The sequence below is a fragment of the Anopheles aquasalis genome, chromosome 3, assembly GCF_943734665.1.
Source record: "Anopheles aquasalis chromosome 3, idAnoAquaMG_Q_19, whole genome shotgun sequence".
NCBI classification, from domain to species: Eukaryota; Metazoa; Arthropoda; class Insecta; order Diptera; family Culicidae; genus Anopheles; species Anopheles aquasalis.
The window spans coordinates 57,201,049-57,226,048 of NC_064878.1; the positions used below are offsets into that span (position 1 = coordinate 57,201,049).

The following is a 25,000-nucleotide window of genomic DNA, read 5'->3' on the forward strand; positions in this document are numbered from 1 at the left end:
CATTAGCTGGCCGGCCGCCTCATCGGTTCGCTGGGTTTTAATTGGTCGGAGGGTCATCCATCTGGTCACCGAAGTGGACGCAAGGACTCGCGACGAAGGAAGGTCCTTGAACTCTGACCATGCCTCAGGAGACCAAATTCCACGATCCAGCCCCTGAACAAGAAGGCAAATCGAGTTCGAGATCGCGTTTTAGGTGCCACAGCCATCGGTGAACAAGCAACATAATGGTTGAAGTGTTTCGGAACTCCCTTGGGCGAAGGTCAATTTATGAATATTACTTGAGTAGCATTTGAACGCAACAGTCTTCTCAGTCAATTGCTTGTAGGCCTAGTATTAACCTGGCCATATGCATATCCTGTACAATGTCATAAACCTAAGCGATCACGCAACTCCCTTCAAGTTGACTTCTACCTTTCCCACAAACACTGCCGGTCTGGCATCCCATATCCCATTACGCTCCGGTATGGTGAATGCGAAAAGGACAGAGCGACGTCCTTGCCACAAAACTGTCGGCCAATAATAACCACAACAACAATTATCAAACTGTCAGAACGACATCAATCCGGAGTCTCCGAGGCCTACTGTGTTGCATTCGAAACGGTATCGTACGGAGCGGCACGGTACGGTGAGGCCAATTTCACGATCAAACAGCGATGCAATTGCATGGCTCACTGTCCCCGCAGCAGCAGCAGCAGCAGCAATAGTTTCCATCAATACGCACCTCATAATCGTCCCAGATGTTGTCGTAACGGTGCAATCATCACCCGGTACCAGCCGATACCCATTAATGGTTCTTGTGAATGGAACAGGATCCGCTGTGCGCTGTCGATGACCGAGAGGCCGATAGCAGCAGCAGCAGCAGCAGCAGCAACAGCAGCTGTCCTGTCCGGGTCCGGGTCTCTAGAGAACTCGGGGTGCCGTATGGACTCACCGGTTTGGTTCGAGAAATACCGATCGGAAGTGTAGCGCGGATGGCAATTATGGACGCTTGGATCGGACATGCAACGGAATGTCATTTGTAGGGCCGCTCGATGACGTATGTATGTTGACGACAGCATGCACTAGCGGGCTACTGCGATCGGTGGTTGTTGGTTTTGTGGTTTTTTGTGGCTCTGTGAGAACCGCCGTCAGACAGCAACTCCTGCAACTGAAACCCATGATTCTCACGAATTGACGGCCGATTGGGAACAATTTGGGGTGTATTTTTTGGAAAAATGCACCAGGGAAAGGACACTACTTTCGTTCCCTTTTTTCTCGAAAACCTTATCGTACTTTTTTTACTCTCAAACTCTCTATATTTTTTGGCAAAATTTCTCTTGACTGAAAGCAGCATACAACGACTGCATAGAAACTAGAAGTTCCAAAGATAAATAAACACCGAAAACCTGAAAGCAGTCGCACCATACACACCCTCTGGCGTCTGGTTACTTCCGCCGGAACACAGGCACACCCAGTGAGGGTGCAGGGTGTGCCGTGACTGAAGGAAGCCTTTGGGTTATGGATTATTCCGGTGTTGCTAACATAAATAACGGGAAAGCTACCCCTGAGGCCGCTGAGTCGGCAAACAGGGCCACTTATGACTCATACCCAAGGGGCTCCCTTTCTCTCTCTTTTTCTTTCTTTCTTTCTGCTTTTGGTGCCTCCCTGGCTGCACACCGTTAGTTCAAGAAGAGCGCAGTATCAAATGTCAAATGCTTAAATCTGCATCTGCTGTTAGAGAGATGCCATAATGTGGTACATTCCAACCTAACACTCGACAAATCACGATCATCACGAAGGCCAATGATTTGCTGAACGAAATCCTTTCAGAACACATCAAATCATCCATCATTGATGCTCTAATCTAGTGTAATGCGTAGCTGTGATGTCACCAATCCACCAGGAGTTCAATTCACGAGCAAGGAGGGGGCCATTGCATTATCCCGATAGCCGAAACCAATCCTATAACTCGTCGCTAGCGAACCTCCCCGTGATACCACACCTGCCACACCAACCAAACAACGCACCGCCTAATGCACTTTGACATGTTTTAATGCGTCAAGCGGTCGCCTGCGCGCCCGTCGCTAGCGCTAAAAAACAAGTTCCTGCCATTGACTTCTCCCCGCACACGAGTCTCCCGGTGGTCCCATTTGCTTTCACCACAACACCACACCACCACTCCACTGCACATCGGGGCCCGGCCGTGGCACACGGCAAACATTTGTTTATTTATTTATTATGCAAAAACAAAATCCTGCTCATTAAATATTTATGCTGGCCGGCCTGGCTACCCGCCCCGGCTTGTGTTGCACCCTATGCTCTCGTTTTTTTTTTGGAGTGCGAGGTTTTCAATCGGCTTCCGGACTTCCGGTAGCAGCAGCAGTAGCAGCAGGTCGTGCTCAATCTGAATGCCACACGCCATCGCGATCGCGGTTTTTGGTGGCTCGTGCCGGAACTCGTTGACCCACAACGAGATCAAGTTCAATGTTCGTTCCATGGATTTTCCTCGAGAGGGAGGGAAAGAAGGGTGCACATTTCCCCCTCCCTCTATTGTTCTTTAAGACACTTCACTGATAAGGCACTCTACCGTTCATGGTGGCTAAAAAGAGATGGACATAAAACAATTCCAAACGGGAACTATCGTTGCCGGTGTGGGCACTGAAGTCGAAAGTACAAAAAAATTAAAAAACATTCAACCCTACCTACACCTCCTCCTTAACAGACACAGGAGCTACAGTAGCTTACCGGCTCCCGGGGGTGTGCCATGTGTTTTATGTGGCATAATTAGGAGCGGTCCAACTCCAGTGACCGCGAGGGAGTTGCCCAGGAACTGGTAAAGTGATCTCCTGCCTGCCGGTCTGTTCGGGGGGCGCTTCGGGTGGTGGTTTGGCTGGTCCTGGGCACGCACGACTGCTTTCTAGCGTCCCTGGCACCTTCATTACGCACCGCGACGCACCTTAACCACCGCTTCGTGCACAGTCGGTGGCAATGGCCGCGGCTTCCCAATTGTTGATAGAGGGATTTGACTTCCTTTGGGGTACTTTTTTTTTCTTCTGTTGCTTTCCCGTTGTTGTGGTGGGGTTTTTTTTTTTCGAGGGGGTTTGAATATTGGGCCTCGCCCCTAAGGCCTTCCACCCTTGGGGCACTCGTAATGAGCATTAGAATTATCAGTTTCATTATTTCGCCGGAGACGCCACCGTCTTTCGGTTTCGTTCATCTGTTTTGCTAACAAATTAGGGCCAGGAAACCAGAACCGGTAAGGGTCGCGTGGCCACCGAGGGTTTCGCACCTTCTTCTTCTTCACTTTGGTACCGCGTAATCAGCGCGCATTCGACGATGGTTCCGTTTCTGTGTTGGATTAAAAATTATGGTTTGGCTCGAAATTTAAATGCAATAAAAATGGCATCCACGGACCAGAGGGTGGCCAGTTGGTTGGTGTTCTGGTGGGTGGCTGATACAACTACAACCCGCGCTGCATACGAATGCGAACCTAATTGGTGGCCACAGGGAATTTGTTGATTTGTTTTTTTTTTCATCCACATTGCCAGATCCTGGCTTTGTTTTGTGTATTTGTTGCTGGTTGCTGCGCCACGCACACGCTGCTGGCGATGTGTCCCTAGCGACTGCTTAAAACAACAATAAACAGAGAGAGTGCTACTAGCGTGAGAAAGGGAGTGAGCGAGGAGCGAAAAAAAATCAACAAATAAACCGACATTACGCGAAATTATGCTACTCCTAATCGGCCAATCGACCCGTAACAAGTGGCCAGCTGATGAGGAAGGAATTTATGTTTGTGCATAAATTATGATTCACGCACCCGCTTTTTATAGTTTTTTTTTTCGTGGCTTCATGTTGCATGTTATGCTGGTTTGTTGGTTTTTACATACTTTTTTCGTTTTTGTTAAAAAAAACCCATAGTTGCCAAGTTCTCTGACCGGAACTAGTAGCAGGAGAATCGACAAAGAATGATTGAGGAATTTAATCCTCTAAATGCATTCCACCGGAACGAAGCACCTTCTTAAAGCGACTGCCACGCCAAGGTGTAAAGCAAAAGAGTTCAAAAACCAAGACAAGACGCTTCGCACAAGCCATATCGCGCAATGCACAATGGCGGCGCAGACCTGTCAAGCGTTGTCTGAAATTGTTCAATTCTTCAATTAAATTTGATTCGCTCAGTCTCCCTCTTCTCTGGCAATCGAGCGACTCTGCTGCTGCTGCTGCTGCTGCTGCTGCTATACACCGATAATTCCAGCAAGGACCGAACAGTGCTGAGGAAAACAACGCCACACAAATGAAAATGTCTGGCCAATTTTACAATTGATCTCCTGAGCCGGGCCGAGGGCGCCTGGCTTACGCCTCGGAAAACAGAACAGAAAACAGAACATCGAACTGGACGAATCTGACGCCGAGAAAAAAGGGGGAAAAGCATTCGCTAGGAGAACCGAGGACCAAGGACCGAGGTCCGGGAACTAGATTAAAAATGTACTTTTTTCAATTGATCCTTGGAGAGTTGCGTCCAGAGTAAGGATGGTTGCTTCTGCAGGGGAACCTTCTGTTGCTCTGTTCTGGTAAGGCACCCCTTAACCCCTTGGATTGCCCTGTAGTCCGGGCACCGGCATTTAATGCGATGCGTCTAGTCGGTGGCAAGGTAGGTCAGGAGGGAGTGCTTGAGCAGGCAAGAGATCAAACGCAATTAAAGTGCCACGATCGGCATTCGACGCCGGGCCAGCGGTAGCACCACCGGCCCCAGGAATGCCATTTTCCCCCGGAAAGAATCTCTTAAAAATCGCAAAATGTTAATGCAAACTCCCGGCCCACGCTGCTTCATCAGCAACAAGCAATACGGAATTCGGTATTCGATGCTCGCACACTGCAACCTGTTCCTCCGGCATGCCCGGGGATTGCAAATCGCGTATGCGAGAGAGAGAGAGAGACCGAGAGCTCGAAATTTGCAACGCACTGTGCTGCAGCACCACCCCGAGGGCGATGCATCGGAGCATAAAAACGTAGGGATCCGACGGGCCCATATTGGCACAGGACTTCAAACCCGCCAGCACAGCAGCAGCGCTCTACACGGCGTCCTGTCCTGTGCTGCGCTCCGTCATATGTTGCTTCAAAAGAGCATTTGCCGAGCGACGTTCTGATGCAAGTACGAGCGGATGGTAGTGCAATGAGTGCCATCGTGTTTGCAACTGCTCCCACCGGACCTTCTCTGCAACGATAATGATGTTTGTTCGACGCTATAGAGAGCAGCATCACGAGCAGCAGCAGCAGCAGCAGCAGCAGCGGCACCAATTTTGCCTTTCCCTTTAAACAGTTCTTTCTTCTCGCTTGCTTGCCATTCCACGAGTTTTTAGGTTCCTCTGGGCGCCCTGATCGTCGATTAATGTTTATGCTGCGTTGCTGTGTTGAGCTGGCACCATGATTAGTTGCCCTGTCCGATGAGCAGACGAGTTTTAAAGCAGCTGCAGCACTTCAAGTGGATCGTTCTGGTGTACGTTCTTTAAAGCCACCGAAAGCTCTCATTTCACTCCCCGAGATTACTCTCGTTAAACTTCAAGTATTTCTTGGTTTGATAACAAAAAAGGAAGGTGGGCGAATGTGGCCAATGAGAAGGCTCAACGTTTCAAACGTAAAAACGGACGATGAACTCGATGAACGAGCACGGAACATTCCTCCTCTCGATGTTAAATCCAATCTGCTTGAACACACATGAAACACAACAGATTTCAAAAACCCCCAAAAAAAAGAAGTAGAAGCTGTTAGAACAACTCGTTGGTATTACAATGCACTGGGCAATTTATTCGCTCTCTCTCTCTCTCTCTCTCTCTCTCTCTCTCTCTGTGTCTTTGTCTCTCTGTCTGCCTGTAAGCATCTTACTACCCATCACCACCAAACACCAGTTCAGTTCGAGCACCAGTGCCAGCGAAATCGATACGTCAGTCAACATATTGGCAGTAAATAATACCGAAAAGCCACTGCCAGTGACTACTGCCGCCATTTGGCCACCGCCAGAAACACCAGAGACGCACACGGAGCATGGAGAAGAAGACTTTCTCCGATAAAAAAAAAGAGTCAAAAAATAAAAAAAACTGCCGACGAGACTTGGACTTCAAATCAGTAGATCGCCGGGGCGCCAACGGGTGTGAGATTGCGTCCTGCGGTCGTCCGAAGCCGGGAGAGGGTGTGCACCGGGGACTTGTGCGTAAATTCCTCGGGGAGGAACCGAGGATTTGTTGGTGTGTTACCGTACATCGTCGTCAGTCCGTCCGTCACTCGTCCGACCAGTCGCACGTAGTGAGAGCACCGGACCGGACCTTGACAAACGGTCGCTCGTTTTCAATTCCGTTTTATATTGCTCCTTGGAGGCGTCTACCTCCCCCCTCCCGCCCTTGGTGCTTCGTATCCGCATGTGTGATGATTTAAGAGAGCCACAGAGTGAACCACTTCCCTTCGCCGTCTGATTCCTGTTTTTTTTTCTTCTCTCTCTCTCCCTCTGTGCCACGTCAATCCTGGCCGGCAGTGACAGACTCCGAGGACATACACACTCCAACTCACTCACTCACTCAAGAGTGGATGGATGGCTGATTGTCGATTGATAGATGGGATGAAAGGGCTACGACACTGGGGCCTCTTCTCCTCGATGATATGCTTCACTTCACGCACGGCATCGGCACGGGTACGGGGCAGAACATCACTCCGAGCTCCGAGTTGCTGACAATCTGCCGCCAATGCAATGCTCCGTCCTGAGGTGCACCGAACGGAGACGGGTTTGCTTTTAAATTTCGTGCAGACAATCGCGATGGAATGTTCTTTCTACGTCCATCGGATTCCCTCTAGGCATCGGACGGGCGGCCTCGTTGACGGATCGTCACCAGAGCATCATTTCCATACTACATCAGCACACCGGTACTGCTTCGGCCACTCAGGTGCGATCCACACTCCCGGAGAGAGTCAACCGAAAAACCAGATTTCCTGGGGGAATACCATTCCCGGGTGTTGGAAAGTCACTTACAATTCCATCTTTCACGAAATCGAAATGCAATACAGACAGGTTGTTCTTACTGGCTGCTGTCCTCGTCCTACGGAAGTGCAGGATGTGGTACCGGGATTCTTAAGAGGTAAAGACTCGTTAAACACTGTTTCTAATGCTTCTGAAATCCACCAGGCATCTTAACATGGAACACTGGTCCCCTGAATGAAGCCACTTTTTGGCAGGCGAGGGTGCAAATTGGCAAAACTTGGTGACTTGGGAAGACCAGACACCTCACATCCAGCTGCTGCTGCTGCTGCTGCTACCGGTTATTACCGGTTCGGCTTGGGAAGGTTGAAAATGCGGTGCGAAGCATCTTATTGACAAATTTCCCTCCCATTATTAAATATTATTTATCACCTCACCAACAACCGACCGGTAGCACCCGGTTACCGAACAACACCACCACCACCTCTGGCCTGTCACGAAGGCAATACATTACGCTCCCGGGTTCGGAGCGGACTCCCGGAGCGAATTGCGAAAAAGGGGTAAGAGAGCACAACAGCCCTTCCAGACGTCCAATTGTTGGACCAAAAAATGTTCCAGTTCCCCCACGGCCATCGAACAGAGCTCGTGGAAGTGTCCGGAGGGCTAGGGTTTCACATTGGCGCACCCCTTTTTCCACCGTAGCGTGCCAAACCTTGGAATTCGGATTTAAGGACAAACGAATGAGCGTCGTACACCTTGCCCTGGGAGCTGAGCGCAAAAGGGATCTCTCGACGTGTTACGTATAGGGGACACGCATGACGACCAGCAATGGCCGCGCGTGGTGACTTTTGTTTATTTATTGGACCCATTTCGTACTTTTGCATCCTTCATCCTCGTCGCTGCCTTCTCGTTAATCTCTCCCCCGTTTTTTTTTTGGCAGAACCGGAATGTTGGTTTCTATTCCCGGAGCTACAACCTCTCGCTGGTGGAAGTGCAAGCAATTATTTATTCATTCTTTTGAGAGTTCTCGCTCTTTCCGGCGCCGCTGCTGCCACTCTGGCCACAGTACGCCAGTAATTCTGCGTCGTGAAACCTTTTGTTCCGTCGTCGTCGTCACCGAAAAAAGATGGCGCACGCGATCACTCAACGCATGCTTTGTTCAAGTGGGATCATTAAGAAAATCAAACTCTGCATCCATCCACAGAGGGAGATGCTAATGTGCTCGACGATGCTGCTGCAACTGCAGAACACAAAGCACGCCGAACAGGAGCGTGTGCGCGCGCCCTTGCGATGCTGCACCTGGAAGGCCGCTGCCTCGTGTCCTTCTCGCTTTTGGTCCTTTCTCCCTGCTTTGTGCCAGCTCCCTTTCACCAGAAACGGGGTTTTACTGGCACGCGAAAGGTGTCTCTGAGCCAGCGCACGCGTCCGTATGTGTGACGCTTCCGCTTGAACGGCTCTTAGCATTTCCATATGTGCATTTCCTCGCTCGTCTCCCCTCGTGGCCTCGAGGAGAAAGCAACCGGGAACGAACGAACGAGCGAAACCGAGAACCATAACGGAACCACACACGGATGGGTGATGCAACGGCATTGGCAGCATGGTGCCAGGATTCTCCGGTTCTCTGGGTATCGTATTCCGAATCGATTCCGACGCAGCAGCAGCAGCAGCAGTTCATCATCATCGCTGCATCGCCTGCACCGCCGATCGCAGAGAGGGGTGGGCTGCAAACGGGCGTTTTGTTTTGGATTTTTTTCTTCCCTCTTTTGTGTTCCCTCTCCCTTTTTCTCCTATTCTGCTCCCTGCTTCTGGGCTAGCGTCCCTGGGCTAACAGGCTGCCCTGTTGGTGCAACTGGTTGAAGCCGAACCGCGTTCTGCTTCTGCTCAGCCAACCGAATACCGTATCCCTTGGATGGATGTGGTACACGAAAAGGAAGGAAAGAAAAAAAAGGTGAAAAGAACCTCTCGCGTGCGCTCCCGATGCATAAATTGGATCGGGAATTGATTGATCCATATGCTAGATTTGCGCTCCGGACGTTCCTCGTTCCGTTTGCTCGTTCCGCTGATCGTTGGCCATATGCCATACGCGAGATCACCCACAGCTCTCCGAGATTATCCGTGATGTGGTGATGATCGTGGAGAAAGTTGAAAGCTGAATTCGTTTGTTTTCTTTTCTCTTTCGGGGGTGCATTAAAATGATGAAAGATCTCCACAGGAAAAGGGCTATAAATTCGGATTGAAACTCGCTCATCTGGAGCACTTTGATATTAATTTTTCGCCCCGCAAAGGGGCCTCTGCCGAGGCCAAAACAGGAGAAGGAAGAGAATAGTTCGTGGTAAAACAAATCCATGATGCTACGACGGTGATCTTCTTCCTCCTGCGACCGACGACGCTATAAATTATTTTAATGCAAAACTTTGCGAACCCCCGGCGACGGCTCGACGTCATTAATCTCGTTTATCTGGCGTCCACCAGTAACACCAGCAGCCATGACGCCAGCGGCCAGTGTGTCTGTTAGTTTAGCATCCTTAATTCCACCCATCGAGCACCACCAAAGACTAACGACGATGAGGACGACGATGGATGGACGGAATTGGTGGGCTGCGGGAATTGTTTGTTTAAAAAATTTAAATAAATCAAACCAGATGGCTAAACGTTATAATCACTTGCGAATGGATTATAAGTGTGTGTGCCCTGGAAGGAATAAAAAAACAAAATTTGGCCTCTTCGGCGATCCGGAGAGGTTGCAGTACTCGGCTGCAACACAGGACATCTGGCAGATCGACCCCATGCGCACCACAGACCAATGGCACGCACCATTAAACGAAAAGTAAAGATCGTTCGACGATGGCGGCCAACGTCTTAAGCCGCAAAACTGTAAATCATATGCAACCGAAACTGGGTCACCGTGGCGGACATAAGATGCTTAAGCTCGCTCCACAGCATCTTGTTCTCGGTTGCGGATCACCTGCAGACGACAGACGCAGAGCGAAGCGCTTGTTGTATCCTTAGCTTTGCATTCCTTCACCTCCCTTGTCCGAGTAATAGAAAGAGAGAGAGAGAAAGAAGGAGGAAGCTGTCGAAGACGAAACACCAAAGATACGATCGAATGCAGCAGCAGCAGCAGCAGCAGGACGAGGAAGCACAAAGCAAAAAAAAATCCAATTACAATACTCTATTATGGGCATGCCAGTCAATCAAAACTGTGGACCCGGAACGCGCAACGTCTCGAAGCATCTTCCCGGCTACCGGTGCTCCTTCGAAACCCTCGAGGATAAGGATGAGAAATTGAAACCAATATATCGATAATATTATTATTCGCAAGCAACGCAGCGTCGAGTTGCATTTTTATCTTCGCTTCCTCTCTTTTTCCATGCTGTGGCCATTGCCAATGCACCAGCAAGCAAGCAGCAGGAGCAAACATGTAGCGCAGTGCCGTGGCAGACCTACTACCGGAAATCGGACCCACGAGGAGCTGCTGCACCGGAACCTGCGACGACAGCAAAAACCATTCGTATGGTGCGCACTGCAGCTCTGCAGAACCGGAACAACCTCCAGATCCAGAAGATCCGTACGTCTCATCGGTAGCGGTAGCAAATCTGGAATCGCGCCGAACCGAAAACCGAAACGAAAGCGAAATGGCCGCCTGGCCGGATTTCCTGCAATCTGTCCCGTCTGTCCCGGCGCCCGACGACTGGGACGTATCCTATTACGTTGATTACATTGTGCGCGAGCTGCATTTGTTGCATTTTGCGATGCGATGCGATGCGATGCGATGCGATGTATACTTTTTTTTTTTTTGGTGTGCTATCAATGCCGGATGCCGGAGTTGGATGCTTTTCCAATTTAGCAAATGCAGTACTCCAAGCTAATGATGAATGTTCGTCGACGGCCCCCAATATTCGTTACTTCAATCGTGGTCGCGTTCATATCGGTGGAAAGTAACGAATTCCCAGGAATCGAAATGCCGGATTCCACAGTCTAATGGACATGTTTACTTAGTGGATTGTTTGATGTCCGGTTTTTTTCCTTCTTTGACACAAAAAGTGCGTCATATTTTGACAAAATATGTAATACGTTACTTTGTCGGCGGATGAACGATGAGTTCGGGAACTAAGAACTGTTTTCCCCTGATCAGCTTCAGGTTTACCCCCTGGAGGTCTTTCCATCGCTGGTCCAGTTCCCACCAAAAAAGCCCTGGATGTGGACTTTGTTTGTCTGGAATCGTTGTCCTACGCATCACGCCCTAACGCCCTTTTTCCAAGCCGATTACGCAAATCGTTTAACGGTTTAACTGAGATGCGCCCATTAACTGCAAACATCGAGCCACACCAACCACAGTTCCCTCGCCAGACCTCGTCCACGGGATTTTTTTTTTTTTGACTCTTCCTTCGTTTGCGAATATCCTCGAAGCGAAGCGAAGAGGGGGAAGTTGCCGCCCAGGAGTGCCTAATTTCATTCCCACACTTGGCGGCACGCACTGTCACTTGCAATGACAATTCGAGCTCACTAATCAGTTGACATTAATCAGAGCGACAACGATGGCGGCGATGATGATGAGGACCAAGAACCAAGGACACCGCGGTGGTGGTAGTGGTGGCGGTCGATGGATGGGCTCTCGCATCACAACAAAGCATCAGGACACACGCGCGAGGGACCACACTCTGCGTTGTTACCGGGCCGGGGAAATCTGTGGTGCGCATAGACAAGAGAGTAAGCCATATTTGACGCAAAAGGGGATGAATCCCCTGTTCTCGATTCTCATCCCCTCTTTTGAACGCTGGACAGGATACGTGTGACGATTAGACGATACTTCCCGGTGCCCTTTATGGTATCCTGTTGCGTCGTCGGTGATGCGTTTCGGGACATTTCACTTGACAGGTTTGAATGACGGACACAGTTTGGCCAGGTTCCTGCGTGAGACGCGCACTGTTGTTATGGGAGTTAAAAAGTCGATCAAAACAGGCCATGTCCTAAAGAGAAAGACAACCTACCCTCACAATTATCAGCATGCTGCGACTGTCGGTACGAAAAATGTTTTGTAAAATTCTGTTTCTCTGCTGAAGTCGATTGCAAATGCGCTCGTTAACTCCCTCACCGTGAAGGACGTGCCGATTCCCTGTCGATGGCACGACTGGTGTGAAGATCCCAGCTACCCAGTTCCTCTAGTGGTTGTGGGAAACGTTGGGCGGAGAACTGGAAAGCACATCATTACTCTCTCGGCACAACACCGGGCCGCAATTTAAGGATTTATTTTCCAACAACCGCCATTCGGAACCCCGGAGACACGCCTCTCAATTCGCCATGGCCGTGACCCGCAATTCGATCCTCCTGCAGAGATGAAGAAATGCAGCAGCAGCAGCAGCACCAGCAGCACCAGCCTACTTATCTCTCTCAACGCACGCACGCACGCACGCTCAACACCACATCCTGGCATCAACATCATCGTAGTAGCCTCTGCGGTTCCGGTGCCGCCACGATAAATGTGTTACGCGATAAACGACCAAGGGGGAGGGTGTGCGGCACGACGTGTGGCGAGACAATTTACGGACCGAGGGCCGTGGTTGCGGGATTTACTGGTTTTCGCGTGAAAAATGTAAACCATTACGGGCAGACCTCGCCCACCGAAACACATACGCATTGGTCCAAAAGCGACCCAAAAACGGGGAAAAAAACGAATTTTCCTCACGACGAACACACACTGGTTGCTTTGATTGTTGACTAAATGATTGTGCGCCTGCCTTGGGTTACTCGAGACCGGGAAGATTGAAACCACCACCAACCACCCTCGGTGACAGCCGGTGCTGGTGATGGTGCTACTGCTACGGAGTTCATTCACTTCTGGCTCTGGTGATGGTGGCACGAAAAGCGAAAGAAGGATAATTAGTCCCGGGAAGGACGACGAAACCACGGTAGACATTAATGGAGTACGACGCTGCACACGCTGGCGCGCTCGGTCTCTTGCTGGTTCTGATAAAACAAAAAAAAAGCCTCGCAAGAATCGAGCACGTGTGGCTCCCTCTCTCTTCCTTGAGGACGCTCACGACGCTTCTCTGACTTCCATTTTACAATCAGCAGACGTGTGGCACACGTTTGCACCGGCACGTGGAAAAAGGTAAAGGACGCCACTGCACACCACGTTGATAATTAATATTAATTGATCCCCCCCCCCCCCTCCCGGGCCTGTTAGGGGAAAATTTTCCAAACCAACCAACGAGGGAATCTGAGGTACCATCAAGGACCAAGACCAAGGTTTTAAGGTGAGCATGACCGTGGTGTTCAAGTTTGTCAATTTGTATTACTTAAAGCGCTGACAGCGGTTAGTATGCGCAGCAGCAGCAGCATGGTTGCACCTTTTTCCACCGTAAAGAGATTATTGATTACTTGGCTAATAAGATCTACTTCAGGCCAGGTCCTCTACGGCTCTCCGAGTGGCTTCAGCAGTAATGAATTGAGTAATAAATCTCTGGAAAATAAGGAAGATACTCATCACACCGAGCAACCGAGGAGCTCGGTGCTGACAATGTCAAGAAAGGTACAACGCATATCACACCGTAAGTATTCGTCTAATCATGTCTATACCCCAAGGTAAAGGCACCTCCCGGCCACCTCGTATCGTTAAAACATCACAACAAACGGAACAAGGATTAACACATTTTCACAGCGGACACCTTCGCTGCCTGTGTCTTATAAGTCACCCTTCACGCATTACATCACCCCTAATGGCGTTTCAGGGGACGGGTGGAAGTCGAAGCGAGATTTATTATACTGCTTCAGCCACTTAACGGCGCGACACTCCTCTTTTTCTTGTTCTTCGACACCATTTTGACACCATTTGTCGTCGTCTTGGTCGTCGTCGTGCCAGGCATTACAACTTGCAACTTTCTTTGAACTCCTGAAAGTCGCACGAGAGCCGAGCTGGTCCTGGCCCGTGGATTATGGAATGTTTTGGGAAGTTCAAAACACTCCCCACCGCCCACGGAAGTGATGAGTGGAATTTACATTTCATTGGCCAGCAACACGTCAACAGACCAGAAACCACCACGCACTGGCGCCGAGAACCTGAATCGTCATTGTCTTCCCTGTCCATTTTCGGGCCGCAAAACCTTGGCCGGAAATGGAACCAAGGCAATCAGCAGGGCCTCACACAGGAAGTGGTACCGCTCGGAGTGCCATGGAGTGCCACGGAGTGTACCGTGAGGATGGGATTACTGGTGCTGCTCTGTTGTTGCGAGCGCGCGCGCGCGCCCGACTGCGAGAGAGCATTATTATCCGGACGGATTTGGACGACACCTCGACGCACGATGACGGACTGAAAGTCAGTTCACGCGGTGGCTTAACAGCGTGGCAGCGTCTTTGTCTCTCCTTTGAGTTGAGGACACACGGGTCCATTGTTGCTCGCCCACAAGACACGCACCGGCCACGCTGTTATGCTGTTACAGTGCCGTACCGATTGAGAACTCGAATGTGTTCAAATCACTCTAAACTCGTTAAGAGGTCAACGGCAAGACAGTAAGACTGTGTGCAGCACTCTATCGGTGATTCACTGTTGTGGCCACTTACTCAACCAGCCGCCGTCAACGCCCAAGTGACACACGGAAAAAGGGATTCAAAAAGCCATCAAATCAGTCCCCGGCTAAGAAGTCCAACGGCGATGACGACGACGACGTAGAAGTTTCTTGGAAGGCAACCGTGTGGTTCCGCGGAAAAGCTTAAGTGCCCGATGGAAGCGGGGGGGGGACGACGACGACGAAAGGATAAACTCGCTCGGTCGGACCCGTGGCGCCACGTCATCATCAGCTTCCCATCAGGTTGCCCCCAGCTGATGGCGAAGTCGAAGACGACGAGGTGGCTTCGGTGCGATGATTTAGCTGCGTAATGGAGTTCAGTCATTAATTATATTCAAAGTTGGTCTCTCCCCTTTCCTCCGACTCCTCCGAGTTGTTTGGGCTTCTTATGGCCACGCGTCTTACAGGCAAGGCATACCCTGGGGTTGGGGGCTCCTTTCTGGGGGTGCGAAAGCGAGTGTTGCGCGAGTGGATTATGATTCCATCCGCTTGCCATTCTCTTTGCTTTCTCCTTCGCCATTATGGCTGCGGCATTAGGAGCTCCACATAGGCACCTCAGTGGTTGAGTCGACGAAATTTGATTCGATTTTAAAGTTTTTCGATACCACGAAGGAGAGAGAGAGAGAGAGAGAGAGAAAGGGAGAGCACGCTTAAGAGCAAGGTCGATAAGGATCCGGTGGTTAAGAAAGCTTTCAAGTGCCGTGACAGGAAGATGACAGAATAGCCATCGATCGAACCAGGCAAGCGTAAGCGTGTGCATGTGTGTGGAATGGGGGTGTACCAGGCCGGTCAACCCACCCACCCCTCCCGCGGGGTTGGAAAGTAATTTGGAAACTTTGGCACCGCACACCACTTAATTGATAGTTGCTGTCGAAGTCACCGAAGCGAACCTGAACGATGACGCCTGCATCACGGACGTGGCCGGGCTGCTCCAGAGTTCCTGTGAGTCATAGAGTCCAATTTCCGGGTCCTCCCGCTCAGAATGAAGCGGAAGCAAGATGTTCCTCTCGGTGCCTCGGTGCCACCTCACCGGAAGACACACGGAAGGGACTCTCTGCCATTGTCACTGATGGGATGGTATGGAATGGAATGGTATGGCATGCCAGTTCCACCTGAAGCACACCACCAGGAAGCCCTTTCAAAACTGTCATTTGTCGAGGAGAGTGAAGGAAACAATGAGCGCAACACCGCGCAACCGAGGGGAAGGGGCGAGACGAGACGAATGGACGAACCTATCGATCGCTTCCCGTCCGATGAAGCGCAGATGAAGCATTAGGGGCCCCCGGAGGTTGCATGGCTATCGATTACAGTTTCATCGACAACAACGACGACGACGTGTGGCACGTTGGCAGCGGCCACCTGAAGGCGTCAGGTTACCGCACAACGCATGCAGAGTGAGTGCCGGAGTGGGTTGCATTGCATTTCATTATACATTCCTTGGATGGTGTGGTGCCATCTTGTGCAGTGTTTCTAATTATTCTTCCATTTTTTTCTTTTCCTCCCGGCCCCCCTTAAAAATCCCCTTCGATGCAAAACAGGGTCCGGGGATCCGGTCCCCTTCTTCACTTTAATATAATTGATAATGGCGGAAGGCAGGAAGGAAGCAGATTGCAGCTCGCATCGATTTGTGTGATAGTGTTTGTGCGTCTGATCGCCCACATGATATCCCACGCTGCTTAAAGCATGTACTTGGCATTAAAAAAGCCGAAATACTATCGACCATTTACCCTCTACACTTTCGTCCTACTCTTCCACACACGGAGATCGGATCCTCCATCGGTGCAACGGAACTGTCGAGTTTATTAAATTACATTTGAATTTTTGTAATTAATACCATCCGGTGATGGCACTTCCGTGTACCCGGGGGGGGGTACGTGTTGGAGTGAGTACGAGATCCGGAATTCTGGGCTTCCTCTTGAGGGGAAGCATTCATTCCTGGTCTCGGTATCGGTAAGACGTGACCAGACCAGACCAGCGTGGTCCATCTGTGAGCCCCTATAAGCTGATCACACTCCCACTCCCTGCCTCTTCCCACTGGATTCCGAATCGATTGGCATCGGCTGGCTTCCCGGGAACCCTTCCTTTCGGGAAGGAAGACCTTCCACTCCCCGCGGGGGCCAAGTATCACATAACGTTCCAGACATTACTTCGGACGTTCGGAAGGCGCACACCTGTGTCGCATCGTTTCCTTATCAAAATGATATTTCCAGCAAAAGGGGACTGGGACCATGGGCTGGTTGGTTGTTCATTATTGTGAAGTCCACGGTGTGTGGTACTTGCTGGGTTTCTTCTCAAGCATAACGAGGTCGCACGACCTCGTAACCGGAAACCGAAGCATCAGACACTCCTTCCTTTTTATTTCATTTTTTTTAATGTTTCTTATGTCTGGATTTTAATTTGAAAAAAGTGGATCACAAGCGATCCATTTAAAGTCAGCATCTATTCCTACTTCACGCATTTCTGAAGTATTCCTTGATGGCCTTAAGGGAAGGTGAGTTATTTAATTTTAGCTCATTTATTTATTACACATTTATTTAATACATTATTTGCCGTGAATGCTGATCCTTTCAAGGTAATTCTGTGTGTATTTTTATCAATCGAAGTAAAACTGATAAAGATAAAGATGATTTAATATCAGCATCGTAGAATCGTTTAAAAAAAACATCACTTTTTTAACTTTGAAAATTTGTAAAAAATCGAAAAAAGTGAAATTCAACAAAAACTCATCTTAGCTTCCTAGATAAACTTATTACCTATGAAAAGAATATTGGTTTGTATTTCTCTGATGACCCATCACGCAGTTATGATTGGCAGCGTTTTTGTTTCGAATCAAAAGACTCAAGCGACGAACCCGGTTTGATCATTGATCCATCGCAGTGTGATCACTTTTTCAACTTCACACACCTTCCAAAGATTGGAAAATGGAAAATTCAACAAAAATATTGATCTGCGTAGCCCAGATGACCCATCAGATGGCTACGATGGACACCGTAAATAATGAACATTGTTCTGAAATGTTGATGCCTTTCTAAAATTGATGCCATGGATGAAGTTTTTGGTAAATCTTCCTCAAACTACATTCAAATATTCTTGAAAAGTTGTAGTTTAATATGACATTCACTTGAAAAAATAAAGTTGAACAGTTTTTTCAGAAAAAATGAACCATTTTTTACCAGAATTAACCTTAGTCCCCTCCCGTTAAGTATCAATAGACTAGCATTCAAGTCTCAGCCACGAATTCACGAATCCTTGATGGCCTTAAGCCCCAATAAAATAGAGTTGAAGTCTATTCCTACTCCAAAAAACGGTCGAAGAGTCGTGCCAGCATTCAAGTCTTTTCCTACAACGAAAACTTCGGGAGTAAACCTGTGATGGCCTTGAGTATACAACAGGCGAGCAAGCCAGCCAGGGGATCACTTTCTTCCTTTTAAAAACACAAACAACTCCCCCCCCCCCCCCACCCCTCAGCACCACTTTACACTAACCTAACCAATCGAAATTGAGCCAGCAATGTATTCAAAGTGTGTGCGTTTTCACTCTAGACACTTTTTTCCAATCAACCGTCACCCCTTCAACCGGGCTGCCCTACGAACCGTAACAAGCCAGAAGCTCCCACCATGCACCCTGGTTGCCCGTTTTATGTTGTTTGATGCCCGAGGCCAGTGCCAGCGAGCGAGCGGGGGAGAGCGGATGGTGGATTCGATTATTTATCCACAAAACTTTCCTTTTCAATCAACAAACTTTTACCGAAAACAAAACGACCGTCGACCGACGACCAACGACGGCTGATGCCAGCTGATGCTTGCCCCTCGGAGGCAATCTGCACGCAACACAGACACGCAGTCGTCACGCATCTCCGCCTTAAAAAATGGGGGAAACGAATTCGAATCTTCCAGTCCCAACTCCCTCCTATCACAGATTTCACGCTCAGGCGATGATGATGGCAGTCGTGTCACGGGAAGCTGTTGCGCATACCTTGGCCATGGCCTTCTGCACTCTCTTTCTCTCACTCTCTGCATATCGAGAGCGAATAATTAAAAATAAATAAAAACGATTCCGATCCGCTGCGTCGCTTGGCGAATTATTCCATTCTTCTAAGCGCACACATGAGCCCAAAAAAGGGTCCACTCCCTGCACGATAATGCGATCTTTCCCACTCGTTTTCGTTCACCACCACCACCACCCTCTCCGAAAAAGGGGGCTGTTCGATATAGCGACTGATGATGTTGCGTCCTCACCGTCCCTTTCGTCCCTTCGTCCGCGTTCCGGCGTGTCAAATATGGTTGTTTATGCAACGTCAACAATCCTCGAACCAACCAAAACGCACACGCAGCAGCAGCAGCCCAGAGCCGGAGCCGGAGCCGGAGCCGGAGCCGGAACCAGAGCACTGCACAAATGGTGGTGCCTCGGGAGCGGACTAATGAATCGAAAACCGGAACCACCACACTAGCGCATGTGCGCGCGTTCGGAATGCACAAATGTTTTGGGTCAGGTCCGGCGGGAAAATGGATGAGCATTATAGCGCTTTTTGATTACCACGGCCACGCCAGCCAGCCAGCCAGCCTGCCAGTCCACGACGCGGACAACTTGTTGTTGTTGTTGCTGTTGTTGGGTGATGCATTTGCGGCCACCACCACCACCACCACCAAACACCAGGTGCAGCAGCATTAAGCCCTGGATCGGTCGGAGTCGGTGTCGTGAAGCAACGACTGGAAAAAAAGTGCATCCCACCCCGTATGCCGATGGGAACGCGAACGGCTGGTCGCAGCGGATATTGTCCCTGACGCCGTGACCCTTTTGGTGTTTGGCAGGACGCCCATGGTCTGCGTCACCTTGCCCGGTGACGTCGGTGAATTCCACGGGTTTTTCGTTTCGTTCGTATCGTTCGATTTCCTACCTGGGGTGGGTTGAATTGTTTGTTGATTACCTCCCACCAAGAGGGGGGGGAGTGGTGTCTCGCCTCCACATCCACGAACGATGATCTTAATTACGATCAAATTGGCCACCATGTGGGCACCAGAGGACAGAGGGCAAGGTTTAGGCCCCCGGAGCGATTTGTCAAGTCGTTTTGAGGGGCGGTGGTGTGATGAGGAATTGAACCGGAGTTCGCCACCATTGGCACCTGTTTCAGGCGCCAGACAAGGTGGGTAAATTGAGGTGACAAGCGTGTGAGAGTAAGTCACGTGGGCGAAAGATTGTGACGGTGCTATGATTGATTGATAAGGTGGAAATCGAAAGATAATGTTGCGAGTTGCTCCGGTTCTGTTCGCTGTCATGTCGTCCGTGCATGGAATCGGATTGGCACTTGCACATGGATTGGATTCGGTGTTACGATTGAGGAGAGGAACGCACTTTAAGCGTAGGATCGCTTACTCCATTTGGACTTTCTCGGATCGTTTGGGAACTGTTGCTTGGTATCGCCAGACGCTTTGTTATCGACTGTTTCATTGTGTTCTCTTGTTTTGTTTGCTCTTTGTTTAACTAAACGATTGTTGATTGTTACTTCGTTGCTATTACATTGATGTAATTGTACAGCATTTAGGAATGCAAATGATCAGGTAACTAGTGAAGTGGAATTGTTTTAATACATTCGATTTACAAATTATGATACCGTAATTATGCTCGACATTAGTTTTGCATGTTATGTTGGTCTTTTGCTCTCTTGGCCGTGGAAACATTTCTTAACTAGTCAACATAAAAATGGCAGCACTTTTAGGAGTTATACAACAGCCTTTTCAAAACTTCACCTTCTTCAAACATTTATCCTTTGCCTTCGAATGTCGTGTGTATCGTTACCATTAAAACCGATTAACATGTAGTACAAAATCATATTATCATTCAATTTGGCAGACAGTTATTAGTTGGTGGCTAACCTAGCGAACTTATTTTGTGTAAATTAACCTACTTTTACCTAATTCAACAAAATTGCACTGTTTTCGCGACACTTGGATTGCTGCGATGCTTGTGGTTACTTTGATATGCTCCTGACAATTAATTGACGGCATTTCAACTGCTGCTTTGATTTTCTTTCTAATAATCTTCTAATTTTACAATTGTTATGTAATTAAGGTTCAATTTTTATTTGGCATCTTTTTAACCAGATTTAACCAGGTGTATTAAAAGGATGCGCTGATATGGTTTGGATACTCGACAAAATCAATGCATCAACCACTAATTTGAGGTTTCTCTGGATAACAAAAAGCCGGATTACGCCTAAACCATCTAATTCCTTTATGATTTTTAAAACATGGCCGTTTCTATGCATTGCAGCTACAGCTAACAAACATATCGAACAACAAAAATAACAACGCCAACTCCGTCCAGCAGTCACCCTCTGCCCCTTTCGGAAGTAAAACACCGGAAGCCGTGAAATAATACTCTCGCCCTCTCTCTCTCTCTCTCGCCACAAACCCCGAAAACGGATATCCTTCAGCCGCTTCTCCCTCCTGCTGAAGGACTGCACCCGCGACTGCAGAACTGCGGACTGCTGCTACGGCACCGTACCAGCAACAAAAACTAGAAGCCCAAAAATGACCCCCTTCCCCCCGGTATCACCCCTTTCCGGCCTAATGTTTCAATCACTATGGACCGCACCGTCCGTGCTACCGAAAAATGCTCGATTATTGACAAAACATACAAACACATACACACCGCTGGTGAACAACCCTTCTTCCTCCGTTTCACCCACGAAAGAACAAGTGGAAACGGTGGCTTGGTAAGCTGCCCCCCGGGAGCGGGGCTCCCGAAGTTCTAGTAATGCATCGGGGTGAAAAATGAAAAGTGCATCGCGCTGCAACAGAAGAAACCCCACGACAGTTCCAAACTCCGTCTGGCGGACCGATGGAGGCGATTGAGGAGGAGAAGGTTCCCGTCCTCGATCCGTCGACGTCGCCGAACGCGAAAACAACGGAACAACGGAAGTGCAGCATAGCACGCGGCAGGCAATTTATGGTGCCTGCATTCAAAAACGTGCGGCGCGCCACCATCAGAGCAGCAGCAGCAGCGCAGCACCGAAACGTCCGAAAATGCCAAAAAGGCCTACACGCTAGCCTGGTGGCCTCACAGAGTGGCCGCTCTGTGTACCACCGGACGAACGGACGGACGGATTCCGCGTTTTAAAAGGCCATCAATTTCACTCGAAATGCAGTTGGTGGTCGATGGAGGGTGGGTGGTGCACGGTGCCGAGGCCTACCGAGCGATGCAACAACATATGACGCATCCCTTCCTGAGGGCCACCACCTCCGCGTCGTCGATCGTCAGCCGATGTAACCGAAACCGATCGGTGCGATGCTCACTCAATCGAAGGTCTGCCCCGCCGGTGGTGGCTAGTTCTGCATTTTTCATGGTCGCGTTCGTCCCCTGGAGCCTCGAACGAGGGGCGGGGGGGGGGGGGGGGACACGGTCATCAGTCAGCTGCTGCTGTTGCTGTTGTTTGCTGCTGGTGTGCTGGCGGTCCTCGTTGCAGTCGCCATCGTCGTCTGTTGCCCTTCCGTCTTTATATTTTATGAGATTTCCACCTTCCATTTTTCATTTTCATTTTGAATGCATGCTAGCGCGCAGTGCAGCTTGGCGGGAAAATCCACTTTTCCAGTCACTTTTTTGACACTTTATGCCAGGTTCACATTTCGAAGAGAGAGCGCTCGGGTTGCAGTTCTGGTTAGACGGCTTTGCGTCGGATTATCCAAATCATTTCGTCGTAAATCTTACAACAACTCCTCGCATACCATGTTCAGCAACCCTTTTATCTGTCTGTCTGTCTAGTGAGCCAAATCAAACGAAAACACAACGTGGATTCACCTTCTACTCTGCGGTTCAAATGCGCTTCCTCTCGCATTTCGTTGATCGATTTCCTGCACTCAATCCTAGCAAGCCGGCACTACGGACTCCTGAGCTGCTGCGCTAGATCTAACGGACCAGAAGCATGCAAAAGGATCGAGTACTCCTGGAAAACCAAAAAAATGATCCGGATGAAAGGAATCTCCATCCATCTCTCTCTTCGAAGGTGGGAAAACAAATGTTTGGTGTTTTCTTTCGAAGAGTTTGTCGCACGCGCCCACCATCGCCTGGCCACGATTCCGCGGTTCCATTGCTCCTATTACGAGTCGAGTTGGCAACAGGAGTGGCCGTGGTGCGCGAGCGGCGATGCAAATCTGCATAATACCTACTTAACTGCATTTAAACACGTGCAGTCGCTGGTGAGGGGCTGACTGCGGCCCTCCAACCCACTAGATAGAGGGGTGGTCACGCGTCCTACCTGGTCCGCACCAGCGGAACACCGTCGTCTCTTCCGCCTGATTCGCGGTAAGCTTATTTGTGTTGTCAGAGATTTTAAATTATGCTGCAACGCAGAAGGGTGCAAGAGGGGGAGCGATTTATGTATCTGTTGTACGAAAGAGCTGCCTATCGAAGGTCTCTCTCTCTCTCTTTACATCGACATCAACAGACACAGGCTATAGACGGCGCACAACCTCGCGAGTACCACCACCGACGTACTGTGCGGTTACCGTGATGCGTTTTCCGCTTTTCCTATCAAACACAAATTTTCCCGTGCCCGTGGATGTTTTCTCGTGGTTTTGTTCTTTTGTTTTTTCTCCCACCGCAAGCGCTGATGTATGTCCGTCGATGGTGGGTGTGTTGGTTGGCTACGAGACTGTTTCGACTTGACTTTCGTCAGCCCCCACGGGGATCCTTGCACAGTGTTCGGGGCCTTCAACATTGAACCCCCGGTGGGTGGAGGGAGAGTGCAAAAGGTGCATTTTGTTTCTGATTTTTCCTCCGTTTTTTCTTTAGAGTTTTTTTTTCTACTTTTTTTGTATGTGTGTGTCTGGTTTGTGAAGGAATAGACAGAGCGGGAGGAGGGTCAAATAAAACCCCCTTCGTAGGGTAGTTAACGACTGGCTACGATACGATAGTGATGGCGACGACGATGGTGGTGGTGGTTGTTTGGTTGTTTGGCTTCGTTACGAACGTGAGATAAACGTTGTCGTTTCGGTGGGAGCTTTGTCGTCGTTGGCGAAAGAACACAGAACTACATACACAAGCGGCCCACCGTCGTCGTCGTCGTCGTCAGTGACTTAACTTTATTCGAATGCAATTTTCAAACTCAGCTCTGCAGACTAGCGACAGTGGCGCGTGTATGTGCTTGTGTGGTCCGGGACAACGAAACACAAGAAACGATAAAAATTAAAGGGTTTTTCCTCCGGATCCCGCGTCGAGTTCATGTTCATGTTCCTGCTGCTATTGCTGCAGTCAGTCGTCGTCGTCGTCGTCGTCCTGGTGGTGCTCGTTTATGCACAACTTTGATTGGCATCAGACCTGCCACGGGGTTTGTATTGAGTAGGGAGAGAGCTTGGATGGTGCGCTATGCGGTTCGACATCGCGACGCATCGCGTTTGTTTAGTTTTTCCATTTAAATGTATTTTCATACATTACGAGATGGCATTTTCGTCGTCCAGGAATGTGGCTTCACTCCATTGCATCTCTCGTTGCAGACCGTCACGTTGTCTGGAGTAGACAAGAGACACACATTTACATGAAAATTGCAAAATTAGGTCTCAACTCAGAGAGTCACAGTCAGAGAAGAGATTTTTATTTACCATTACTGACTGTCTCTAGTTGTTTAACGGAGTAGCCACAGCGAGGGCTTGCTGCTGATCAACAGCTCAGGTAAACTGTTCGGCATAGAACATGGTGACAACGGATTCCAGGTTCCTTCGATCGACCGGAGCATCGTTGGATCTCAAAATTTCTTCCCTCGGGAAGCAAAAAGAAGAAAAGCAAGCGACGTCAGCAGATTTGACATGTCACTGTCACCGCGGCGGGGTGTCGCGCGTTCCGCCCTTCACTCCCGTTTTTCATTGGAGACAAACATCATAAAAACTAAACCCATCTGTTACACCCCTTTTTACATGCTTTTCCCTCCACTACTCCTCACCCTCACTCCTCTCCCTTTCATTATCATTCTGCCAGGCCCCCGGGAATCCTCGTTTGAGTGACGTGGGTAAATCATTACTCCAGATTTAAATTAATTATGCTTATGAAAGATTAAAATCCTTCATTTGTTTCAACCCCGTACCTCCAACACCAACAGTACCACCGTTCCACCGCACAACCACACAATCACCCACAAAAACTACTTTCACTTCACAAGTCCCCGGGTAAGCCAGCAAGTCAACTCAACGACGAAGATGACGACGATGGGTGCGCAACAATGGTCCTGCTGCTGCTGCTGCTGCTCCTCCCCGGCAATCCGCAACATCAGCATCTGTGGCCACCGCACTAACACTCTCTGTCTCTTCCTCTGTCTCTTTATGTTTTTGCCCCCCCACCGGAGTGAACTTAAAGTTCGAGAGGTTCGAAAGGATTTGAGAAGCACCATTTTTGCAGCTCATCGGACCAGTAGTGTCCCCAGGACGCCAGCGTCCTCGGTGTCCTTGTAGCCGTGACTCGCTTCTTGCACTGCCGCACTGCAGCACCACCAGCAGCAGGAGGATGG

General features: G+C 49.5%; 2 protein-coding genes across 2 annotated transcripts in view; both read left to right on the plus strand.

The window, feature by feature from the left end:
* The window catches only part of LOC126578850 (40S ribosomal protein S15Aa), a 296,185-nt gene that overhangs the window by 243,225 nt on the left and 27,960 nt on the right, over window positions 1-25,000 (plus strand). The window lies entirely within an intron of this gene.
* The window catches only part of LOC126578833 (putative uncharacterized protein DDB_G0291608), a 140,337-nt gene continuing 138,147 nt past the window's right edge, over window positions 22,811-25,000 (plus strand). Inside the window, exon 1 of the mRNA XM_050241771.1 lies at window positions 22,811-22,820. The gene's annotated coding sequence lies outside the window, so the exon portion shown is untranslated. The remainder of the gene's footprint in view (window positions 22,821-25,000) is intronic.